The sequence below is a fragment of the Spinacia oleracea genome, chromosome 4 (genome assembly GCF_020520425.1).
Source record: "Spinacia oleracea cultivar Varoflay chromosome 4, BTI_SOV_V1, whole genome shotgun sequence".
NCBI lineage: Eukaryota > Viridiplantae > Streptophyta > Magnoliopsida > Caryophyllales > Amaranthaceae > Spinacia > Spinacia oleracea.
In genome coordinates this window covers 24,105,303-24,115,028 of record NC_079490.1, presented here as the reverse complement: position 1 = coordinate 24,115,028, position 9,726 = coordinate 24,105,303, and positions in this window count along the sequence as shown.

Genomic DNA, 9,726 nt, shown 5'->3' with positions numbered 1-9,726 from the left:
ACTATATACTAAAAAAGACACCAAGAATGACACATGTCAACTCCTGGTGCATCCTTAGTATTTTCCTTTTTTAAATTCTTTTTTATTAAAAAAAAACAACTATAAAATCGAATATAAAATTGTTTTAAAAAGTAGGTAAAATTCAATTTACAATGATTGTTTACAAAAAATAACGGATGAAATTTCATATAGCATAACAAAAATTGAATTCCCTAAAAATAGAATAAAAAATAATAAAAAGAAATCTAAAAATAATGTGTAGCTAGGGTACCTAAATTTTAGGAGAAAAAAAAATATTTCATCCGTTCTTTTTTAAATGATACAATTATTTAGGCACGTTTGCCAATGCACAATTTCAAACATTAATATCTTTAATTGTGGGTCGGAAAAAATTATAAAAAGTTGATATTAAAATAATATTTACTGATACGAATCTAATAAGACCCCACACGACTATGTTTTTTCTTATGTATAAACCACAAAAGGAAGTCAAAGGTGTTTGTGTGAATAGTGTCTAAAACCTCATTGTGTCATGTAAATAAGAACAAATGAAGTATCAATTAGATATTGTTAAGTGAATACGTGAATAAGTATTCAAATTTTAGCTTCCAAAAATATAGGAAACCACATCAGCCAATATATTTAGATTAAGTAAACAGCCAAACCGTAAAAAAAATATGAATACAATCTGTTCAGATTACAAAAACAACCCATAAAATACGGATGGCTATAAAAAAAATACCGTAAAAAAGACGAATACAATATGTTCAAATTACTTAAACAACCCATAAAATACTGATGGCAGTAGGTAACAAATTAATAAATAAAATTACAAAACAAAAATATTTCCTAAGTTACACAAATAAAAAAATATCCTACAAAATAGAAAATTCCCTAAGTTCCTGCAAAATAGAAATGCATAGAAAAAAATAACATAAATATCTTTGAAACGATTACGTACAAAAGGCGTTTAAGAATAAAAAATAGGTAGAAGTTAGAGATAGATAATTAGGTGTGCAACAAAAATTATAAAATACTCCCTGCTTATCCAGTAATCCCTATAATCTAGAATAATCACAAAGAATAAGGGTTACACCTAATTTAACCAGCCATAAGCAGCAGTATATATACTTCCTATTAATCCAACAAATATTATCAAGCAACAATTATAAACGTCATTTGTGAGAGAGAAAAAATGGCACAAAATTTTAGTACCATACAGACTATTAATCGATCCATAGAAAACGTAACGATACAAGGGTTATCCGACTATGTACAGTTCCTGCCTTCAATTATCCGAGTGAAACATATACTATTGAAATGGTTTTACTAGATGCAGAGGTAATTCCATCATTCATATTGTGCTATATTCAATGTTAATATCGTGAAATATGTTGCTAACTATTTTTTTATTTTACTTTTTATTGTATACCAGGGAGGCAAGATTCAAGCTTCTATAGAAAAAAAGGCTTTTATTGCGAAATTTAAGGATGCTTTAACCCAAGGAGAAACATACAAAATCTCAAATCTATTCTAATATTTAATAACAGGGAAATTTAAAGCCCATATAGAGTGCCACGTGGCTCTCTTTTGACATTCCACGTTTTTTTTTTTTTTTTAAATTTTATGCAAAGCCATGAAAACAATTAATCATAAAACAGTAACACATTTTTTCTTTAACCCTCAAAAACTCAAACGACACTTCGCACACCACTGTCGTTTCTCCTCACATACCCACGAATCACACTTGCATGATTTGTTTCATCCCATTATAGATCAATCTTCTCTTTAATTTCCAATGTCTCTACTTCTAATCCCTTGCCTAATTCAATTTCACTTCTACATTTGACTTCTCTTTCCGTCACAATCCTCCAATTCTGAATTTTCGGTCCAGAAAAAGCATTTCAGGTTAATTCATAGTTCTTTTGGCAATAATGTGTGAACAATTTCGCCAAATTTCTTAATCAATTGGGCTTTATGGTATATTTTTTTCCCTTTTCTGAATTTTACATTATCGAATTTCGTTCGAATTTGTGTTTTTTGTTTAACCAGTTTGTGCTCAAGGGTGACGGATTTATGGGATTCCCCTCAATCTGTTATGGATGTAAAGTTGTAAACAAAATTCGCTGCATCTCAAAATCTGAGTATTTATGTTCTTTAATCGCTACATTTTTGTTATTTCAAAACTTCAATCTTGGGCTTGAGATGTCAATTTGAATGTTGTATTAGAGTATTGGAAGTTGGGATTAAGAAGGTGACAATTAATGTTAATTTTGTCTCTGCCCATTTACCTCAAAGGCCTGTTATGCATGTGTTAGTTTTGATTAGTATTCTCATGATTCATGTATTTTTGTTTTCTATTTTTTTTTCACATATTCTTGTTTACAAAGGTTGTACGCTAATTTACTGTAAACCAAGCCTAACTAACAAACCTTTATTACTTTTGGGCTGGGCTCACACGTGTGAGTAGAACACGAAATATCTTCCTTTCTTCTGCCATCATTATCTTTTCACGTTCTCTCTCCTCACACTTCTGCCATCTCCTCCTTCCATTGAAGAATGAAGAGTTGAAGACATTGATTCAATTATCAATTCACGTATGTCGATCTCCGTTCCTTTCGTTTTCTCTTCAATTAGATTTTTTTTCTTTTCAATTTTGATGTTATGACGCTATCGATGAGGGTTCAATAGAATTGGGAACGCTTTGTTCGAGCTACTTCCGGCGAGAGTACCGTCGTGGGTCGAATTTCATGTCCTCGATGTTTCCGTAAGCACTGTAAGAAGGGTATTAGGGCTGAAATACTCAACATTCTTGGATTTTCTCTGACCAATTCAGAGCAGTTTGCGAAGGTGATGCGATAAATAAGATATTAAGATCAGGCATTGCGATTTGCGACTTGCAAGTGGAGCTAAGCTCGAAGCAGGAGAAGAATTAGGTTCAAAGTGATACTACATTCAACTCACTGTTTTCTTCAATGTCAGTGCAGACATGTTGATTGCACATGATGAAATATTTTGTCATGTTCAATCCATCCTAAAGTTTGAGTGGGTTCATTCAATTGCTTTGTAGTTTGTACCATTTAAATCTAAACACTCACTTTTTATTTCACACCTTGTAATTTTATGTGTTAAAGTTGTGGTTATATAGGTTAAAGTTGTGGAAATTGTTCTAAAAGTTAAGGGAGTTTTTCGTCGTCTCAAACCTAACTTTTACTTTTATTAATTTAACTTTAACTACTAAAAGTCTGACTTTTATATTTCTACCTTTTTTTCGGCTAATGTGAGTCATGCAATCTGCTTTATTCAACACCTTGTAATTTTATGTGTTAAAGTTGTGGTTATGTTGGTTAAAGTTACGGAAATTGTTCTAAAAGTTAAGACAGTCTTCCGTCGACTCAAGCCCAACTTTTACATTTAATAACTTAACTTTAACTGCTAAAAGTCTGACTTTTATATTTTTACCTTTCTTCAGCTAATGTGAGTCGTGCATTCTTTTTATCTCACACATTATAATTTTATGTGTTAAAGTTGTGGTTATGTAGGTTAAAGTTATGGAAATTGTTCTAAAAGTTAAGACAGTCTTCCGTCATTAATGTGAGTCGTGCATTCTTTTTATTTCACACATTGTACTTTTATGTGTTAAATTTGTAGTTTTATAGGTTAAAGTTATGGAAATCGTTCTAAAAGTTAAGGCAGTCTTCCGTCATCTTAAATCTAACTTTTACTTTTAATAACTTAACTTTAACTGCTAAAAGTCTGACTTTTATATTTTTATAATAAAACAAATAGCCTATGTAGGATTTGAACCTACATCTCCGCGCAAGTTAAAAATATCAATATAAAAGTTAGCTCTGGTGTACTAAAAGTTAAGAAAAGTATTATATAAGTTCACCTAACTTTTACCTTTAATAACTTAACTTTAACTACTAAAAGTCTGACTTTTATATTTCTTCCTTTCTTCACCTAATGTGAGTCATGCAATCTGTTTTATTTCACACCTTGTAATTTTATGTGTTAAAGTTGTGGGTCTGTAGGTTAAAGTTATGGAAATTGTTCTAAAAGTTAAGACAGTCTTCCGTCGACTCAAGCCTAACTTTTACTTTTAATAACTTAACTTTAACTGCTAAAAGTCCGACTTTTATATTTTTACCTTTCTTCAGCTAATGTGAGTCATGCATTATTTTTATTTCACACATTGTACTTGTCTGTGTTAAAGTTGTGGTTCTATGGGTTAAAGTTATGGAAATTGTTCTAAAAGTTAAGGCAGTTTTCCGTCGTCTCAAACCTAACTTTTACTTTTATTAACTTAACTTTAACTACTAAAAGTCTGACTTTTATATTTCTACCTTTCTTCGGCTAATGTGAGTCATGCAATCTGTTTTATTCCACACCTTGTAATTTTATGTGTTAAAGTTGTGGTTATGTTGGTTAAAGTTATGGAAATTGTTCTAAAAGTTAAGACAGTCTTCCGTCGACTCAAGCCTAACTTTTACTTTTAATAACTTAACTTTAACTGCTAAAAGTCTGACTTTATATTTCTACCTTTCTTCAGCTAATGTGAGTCGTGCATTCTTTTTATTTCACACACTCTACTTAATTTTATGTGTTAAATTTGTAGTTTTATAGGTTAAAGTTATGGAAATTGTTCTAAAAGTTAAGGCAGTCTTCCGTCATCTCAAACCTAACTTTTACTTTTAATAACTTAACTTTAACTGCTAAAAGTCTGACTTTTATATTTTTATAATAAAACAAATAGCCTATGTAGGATTTGAACCTACATCTCCGCGCAAGTTGCACGGTGCTCGGCCAGTTGAGCTAATAGGCTTTCCAAATAAAAACACAATACGGAGTACATAGCCATCAAATGATTATGAAGGGAAATTTGTGTATTTTTTGGACAAGTTAAACCATATAAAACCTGGGTAAACAACAATTTGCCAAGACATCAACAATTTGTACAAGTTAAACCATATAAAACCAAAGATCGCAAGTCAAAGATCCAATGTAGGTACAGTCTGACTCTCAAGTCAAAGATCTCTGTAGCTTTTCAAATTTATGAACCAACCACTCTCTTAGTCTCAAACTCTCAATCATCCAGTTATCTAGTCTTCATAATATTTGACAGGTAGTGAAAATTCAAGCAAATATTCCAGAATATCTTAGTTTCAATAATCGTATTCCTCCCCTCATTAGTAACAATACCAGTCCTTTCCGACTCATCCACCAACAAGTACAAGGTCGTAGCAGCCGCAATTTGACCTTCCGGCGAGAACCTCCTCCATCCTTCAAAAGCCTCAACAACAGAGAAACCACTCCTTCCTCCACAATCACCTCCCGATACCTCTGATTATGGCCAGCCAACGAAGGGACGTAATTGGCTGAATCAATTTGGTCTTTCACCTTCTGATTAATCTGCAATGACTCAATTGAAGACCAAACCCGAGCAGTAACAATCGGCGGAATCGCCAAATTAGCTCCGCCGTCATCATCATTGTATATCGACAAAAGCCAACTAAAATCGGCAATCGAATAAGACTGTAGAAGGTTTGTAACCTTCTTGAAATCCGCAACAGAAGAAGTTATAGTGAGGAAGACATGGCGAAGAAAACCAGTATGCTTGTGTTTCTCTCTTTCTCTCTCCTATAGCTTACGTTTTCGATCTCCAATCGATCACTCCTCTGGGTTATTTTTTTTCCCTCTCTCCTCTGGTTATTTTCATGAAATATCGTGAGGATATTTGTCCGCGTCTCAGGTAAAAAACATCAGTGAAATATTTCGCACGTGTAAACTATTTGGTGTACGTTAATATTAACGTACACCTGTTGCGCACAAGACCTATTGTTTTTTTTTCCTATTTTCTTCTACCTTTTATTCGTGTTTTATATTTATTGTTAAAATGTCAATAATGCTGATTCTAGAATCTCTATAATGAGTGATTTGTTGTTGTTGATTGAGTTTGTTTTCTTTTATTTTCTATCATTGAATAAAAAACTAATTCTAATTAACATTGAAGGACATGAGTCATGTCGTTTCAATTAACCACCTTCTAATAACAAAAAAATCAATTAACCATGCTCCATGGGCAGTTAGGCACATCTTCAGCCATTTCTTGCTCTCGATCTCCTTCCAAATCATGAATTGGGCAATTTTAAATGTCATCATCAAATTTCTCTATTTCCTTTTCCAGGGGTCAGATTTTCGGTTTTTTGTAGACGGATTTGTGTTTGATCTGTTAATCTTTGATATGGTTTTTTTTATTGTTTGTTCAATTGCAGCAATTGAATTTACTTCACTATGATATTGTGACTTTATGTTTGTGTCTGACAAATTAAACCAGGTAGATCTACTCGAGCCTAATTTTTCTTTTTCTTTTTCTTTCTTTTCTATCACTGATATTAATTCCAATTTTCTGTGTGTTTTAGGGTTAATGAAAATTGTAGAATTTGCAGGCGTCAATTTTTTGGGCGAGCTCTGGTGGCGCTGTTGAGCGGTTTAGCTCCTCTGCACCAATCGCCATTGTTATGGCTAAAAGAGGTCGCCCTAAGAAGGTCCAACCACCCCCCTCTGCTCAGAAATCCGCGCAATTGACTGCAACGATTCGATCTGGAAGCAGCGAGAATGTAACACCACCAGCTTCCATTCCTCATCAAGTGGCGACGGGTTCTGCTCCACCTCCGGTTGCGCCGCCGATTACTGCCAAGGAAGGAACGGTGGCTCCTCCGAGATCATTAGTATCAAGAAGACTCTCACTAGTGGACTCTCCGGCAGAAAACCCACCTAGCCCTTTGAAAACAATAGAACTGCAGCTCGAGGTATGAAACTCGCGTTTATCGCTCCCACCATTAAAAATTGAAATCTTACCGCTTGTCTGCAACTTCCTGATGTTAATGCTCAATTGAAGAAATGGGCTTCTGCAATTATCTTTTATGTATTAGGCGAGAATCCGACTATTAAATACCTAAGTGTGTTTATTGAGAGACAGTGGCATTGTGCGAAAAAACCTGATATATATCTTCATGAGGAGGGTTATTTTATTATCAGGTTTGAATCTGTGATTGAAAGAGATAGGATTCTTAGCTCAGGGCCTTATTCAATTGCTAATCGTCCTACTATTTTGAAACCATGGTCGGCTGTTTTTTGTTTCAAAGAAGAGGTTTTACGTGATATCCCTTTGTGGATTAAGCTTCCAAAGTTGCCTTTGAATTGCTGGGGGATTGACTCCTTGAGTAGAATTGGAAGCACAATTGGAACACCTATTATGGCTGATGAGTGTACCACTCAACAATCCATAATTTCTTATGCTAGAATTCTTGTTGAAGTTGATGTCACAAAACCAAAACCTGAATGTATTTGGGTAGAGGGGCCAGATGGTACTGCTTATGAACAAAGGGTTCTTTTTGATTAGTTTCTCCCGTTTTGTGATAAGTGTATGATGGTTGGGCACAATTGCTCTCATGACCAAGAAGATAGAAGCGAGCCTGTGCAACGAGGTACAAAATATAAGAAGGTCTGGGTGCCAAAGAAGTTGCAGCAAGCCACTGCTAAGACCACAGGGGAAGCTACTAGTGTTCCTGAGGCACAACCACAGCCTGAGATAACTGCTGGGAATAATGACCAACCTACATGGGTTGCAGTAGCCAGGAGATCTATGGCTCGACCTGTAACTCAACATTGCGTTCCTACCCCTGTGAGTGTAGCAAATCCTTATAACTTTCTTTCTCAAGATGAACCTGTGTTGCACGACCTTGGCTTTATTGAATCGGGCGGGGGCTGTCTCCCCTTGGGTGGACTATGAGGTTCCTATGCTGGAATGTGAGGGGTTGCAATAAGCCCCCTTCAAACAGAAGGAAATCAAGACCTTCTGTTCAAAACAAAAACTTGATATTTGTTGCTTACTGGAAACTAGAGTTAAAGTAAATAATTTTCCTAAAATTTCTAGTAAAATGTTTCCGAAATGGAAGGTTTCATAACTATAACCATGTTGTACATGGTAGAATCTGGATGGCCTGGAACCCCAGGAGGGTTGATATTACTTGTATTTTTGAAAGTCCTCAGTGTATTTTTGCTCTAGTTCAGAATATGGAAACTGGTGAACGCAGTTACTTGGCTGCCATTTATGGCTTTAATACTGTGGAACTAAGGAAAGATCTCTGGGATTTTATTAGCATGATCTGTAATCAATTTACTGACCCTATTTGTTTTTGCGGAGACTTCAATTCTGTGTTGCTTCTCGATGACAGGAAAAATGGAAACCCGGTTACTAATGTAGAAGTTCAAGATTTTGAGAATTGTATCAGGAATAATGCTTTGGTGGAAGTCAGATCCATAGGTGGTTATTATACTTGGTGTAATAACCAAGAGAACACTGGCAGAATTTTATCAAAGATTGATAGGTGTCTGGCTACTCTTAGTTGGAAATTGAGGTATCCGAATGTGATCGCAGAGGTTCTTGGAAGGGGTGTATCTGATCACTGTCCTATTTTGGTTGACTTACATGCTGATATGGTGCAAAAACACAGCCCTTTCAAGTTCCTTAATGTGCTAGCAGATCATCCAAGTTTTTTAGATATTGTTGCAGGGGTGTGGAAGTTCAAACAACACTCTACTCCTCTATTGGATATTTGGTATAAACTAAAGCATTTGAAAGCTCCCATGAAAGATCTAAACACCCAACAATTCAAAGGTGTGGCAGAACGAATTGATGATATTAGAGTTAACTTGGCCGAGGTTCAGAAACTTTTAGCTCAGAATCAGATGGATATTCATTTGTTAGCCTCAGAGAAAACATTACTTGTTGACCTGGAGAAATGGAGTGGTATTGAAGAACGCATTTGGGATCAAAAGTCCAGAGTAACTTGGATCAATCTAGGTGATACTAATACTAGATTCTTCCATGCTTTTACTAAGGACAGGCTAAATCACAACACCATCAAAAGCTTGATAACCGAGGAGGGAATCAGGATTCACACTCATCAAGAACTTAAAAATGAAGTTGTGAAATTTTACAAAACTCTTATGGGGTCTGCTTCTGATAGCTTACCTTTGGTTGACAAAACTATTATTGAACGTGGTGATGTTTTATCAGAAATTCAGAGACACCGCTTTGTGTTCCTATTACGGGTGAGGAAGTCAAATCAACTCTTTTCAGTATGGAGGACACGAAAGCTCCTGGTCTTGACGGTTTTAATGTCTTTTTTTTTTAAGAAAGCATGGTCAGTTATTGGTACTTCAGTGGTCAGTGCTATTCAAGACTTCTTCATATATGGTGAAATGCCTACTCAGGTAAATTGTGCTCTAGTTACTCTTATTCCAAAAATGACTAATGCTTCTCAGTTGAAGGAATACAGGCCAATTGCTTGTTGCTCCGTGCTTTATAAAATTATTTCCAAGATCATTTCTAATAGAATGCAACAGGTTATTCCCGATATTATAAGTGACACTCAATCAGCCTTTGTTAAAGGCAGATTGATCTTTGATAATATAATTCTCAGCCATGAATTGGTAAAGGGTTATGGAAGGAAAAACATTTCTCCTCGGTGTATGCTCAAAATTGATCTCCAAAAAGCCTATGATTCCGTCGAGTGGCCATTCATTCACCATCTGCTTCTTTTTCTTGGCTTTCCATCCAAGTTTGTAAACTGGATTATGAGTTGTCTTAAAACAGTTTCATATACTTTCAACGTAAATGGTGATCTTACCATTCCTTTTGAGGCTAAGAAGGGTTTA